General features: G+C 43.9%; 1 long non-coding RNA gene across 1 annotated transcript in view; it reads left to right on the forward strand.

The window, feature by feature from the left end:
* Positions 1-2681: 2681 nt before the first annotated feature.
* LOC108449114 overlaps positions 2682-2793 on the forward strand; it is an 8261-nt gene continuing 8149 nt past the window's right edge. The window contains exon 1 of the long non-coding RNA XR_001865233.1: positions 2682-2692. This is a non-coding gene — a long non-coding RNA (uncharacterized LOC108449114). The remainder of the gene's footprint in view (positions 2693-2793) is intronic.

A 2793-nucleotide genomic window follows, 5' to 3' on the forward strand; every position in this document is an offset into this window, starting at 1 on the left:
CTGGTCTAGGGAGGCTGATATTTGCTTTAGATTGTTTTAGATGGGTGTTAGTTGCAAGTAACCAGTAGTTTTGTGGGGTGGTAACACAGAAGCCAATGGGGACACAGCATGAGTACCAAGAAACTGTATAAAAGAGGCTTTGTAGAATTAAAGATGCTTTTTGCCACTGCCTGGAGTTGTCAGTGTATATATGTGTCGTGACCCGCCTCAACTGCGACACAGGGGGACAGGGAATGGGAGTTGCAGTGTTCTGGATCGAGTGAGAGCTTTAGACAAGCCCTGCCTTAGGCTCAGATTTTTGGCAGGAGCTCTACTTAGGTGAACTGCACCTAAATCACTCTGGCTTGCAAGTTCTTAAGAATAGCTGATTAGGTCTATTATAAAAGGAGTTCTTTATTGAATAGACAGAAGGTAACAGACAAAAGTCCTTAAACAGAGTTACTTACTACACTGTATAAACCAAAAAAAACTACTAGTAGATTACATCAAACAGTGCATGACATAAAGGTACCTATATTATAGCTAGGAAAGAAATAGTATAGATTAGCAGTCAATGTAATTTACCACCAATCGATGACAGTGTACACAGATTCCTTTCACTCAACCTCTGGGAGAATAACCATGAAAGTCAGCATCCCGACTTACAGGAGAAAACTCCACACATTTCAGGGAATGTGCAGAAGATTTCTGCTCTGTGAAAGTTTGGTGTAACTTTTATAGTTTGTAAAGTGAAGTGTCTGTCAGTCAGAAATCCCAGCTTATCTTTCCACATCTCGCTTCCACAGCAAGATGTTTATTGTCAGCTAGAAGTGTCACTTCCATAGCACCTGAATAACACTGGGACAGGTGGTCTTTAGTGAGTTATTTAACCAAATAGCAAGCTTTTGTGAAGGGCGAGATGCCTTGCATCAGCTAACAGACAACAGATAAACTCTCTAGTGGCGGGGGCATAAGTCCTGCTACATGCAGTCAGTTCATCACACTGTCTCTACCTCTCCTTCCTCCTCAGGGGGATGACTTCTCATTACTACAGTGGATCCATTCCATGGGGTGCAGTTCTTCAGGAACAGACTGCTTCAGTGTAAGACCCCCTGCAGGGTCACAGCTCCTGCCAGCAAACCTGCTCCAGCGTGGGCTTCCCATGGGGTCACAGCCTCCTGCAGGCATCTGCCTGCTCCAGAGTGGGATCTTCCACTGGCTGCAGGTGGATCTCTGCTCCACCGTTAACATCCATGGGTTGCAGGGGAACAGCCTGCCTTACCATGTTTTTTCCATGGGCTGCAGGGGAATCTCAGCTCCAGTGCCTGGAGCACCTCTTCCCCCTCCTTCTTCACTGACATTGGTGTCTGCAAAGTTGTTTCTCTCACATATTATCACTCTTCTCTCTGTTGCTGTTGTTTATGAAGGTTTTGGGGTTTGTTTTCCTTCTTAAATATGTTATCACAGAGGTGCTATCACTATTGTTCTTTGGCTCAACCTTGGCAAGCGCTGTGTCTGTCTTGGAGCCAACTGGCATTGGCTCTATCAGACATAGGGGAAGCTTCTGGGAGCTTCTCACAGAATCCACCCATGTAGCCCCCCTACTAAAACCTTGACATACAAACCAAATAAAAAAAGAAATGCAATTCAATGTCAAGTGAGAAAAATAGCATAATGGATAACATTCTAATTTATCTCTCAAAAGATCTTGGAAGCTATTTCGAATATTTCTCTGAAGATGTCTGACACTTTCAGTCTGTTTGGATACACTTATATTCATCTTAAATTACTGTCCTTAGCCCTATATAGCTCTTGCATATTGTCAAATCACAAAGATGATCAGAGGCATGGAACATCTCTCCTATGAGGAAAAGCTGAGAGAGTTTGGGTTGTTCAGCCTGGAGAAAAGAGGGCTCCAGGGAGACCTAATTGCAGCCTTTCAGAACTTGAAGGGGGCCTATAAGAAAAATGGGAACAAACTTTGTAGCAGAGCCTGTTGTGATAGGACAAGGGGTAATGGTTTTAAACTAAAAGAGAGTCAATTTAGATTAGATATAAGGATGACCTTTCTTGCAATAAGGGTGGTGAAACACTGACACAGGTAGCCCAGAGAGGTGGTGGATGCCCCATTCCTGGAAGCATTCAAGGTCAGATTGGACAGGGCTCTGAGCAACCTGATCTGGTTGAAGATGTCCCTGCTCATTGCAGGAGGCATTGAACTAGATGGCTATCTTGGTTTAAGACAATTTAAGGGGTGAACACTCCAAAATGAGTTACCTCCCCTTTTAGCCACTTCCCTTTTCACCAATAAGGAGACATGAATGTAAGATATAAGTGAACAAATAACAGCTTACTAAAAAATGAAACACAACATGCAAAAATAACAATGATAATCACTAGATACAAAGGTGCCAAATCTTGTGGACTCTCCAGGAACAAAGAAAAACAAAATGGCAGAGAAACCTCTCTCCCAAGATGGTGCCCTCCATAGATGACCTCGTGGTCCATGAGACAAAGGCAAAATGGCAGACAAGCTCCCCTCTCCTGACCACATGTGGAGAAAGAGAACAAAGAGAGAAAAAACAACACAGCGACCGAACTCCTTCTTCCCCCAAACAACATCCAACAGGGAACAAGGACAAAAAAAAGAAAACCTGGAGTCCAAAAACAGTCAAATCCCCCTCAATCTGGATAAGATCTGTCTCCCTCTCTGGTGGCAGCAGCTCTGTCAATAAAAGTGGTTGGGGAACTCTGGAAGCTGAAGAACTTGGGAACTGGAGAACTCAGGAACTGGGGCAGCAGCAAACCACAGGT

The sequence above is a fragment of the Corvus brachyrhynchos genome, unplaced genomic scaffold (genome assembly GCF_000691975.1).
Source record: "Corvus brachyrhynchos isolate BGI_N302 unplaced genomic scaffold, ASM69197v1 scaffold339, whole genome shotgun sequence".
Lineage (NCBI taxonomy): Eukaryota > Metazoa > Chordata > Aves > Passeriformes > Corvidae > Corvus > Corvus brachyrhynchos.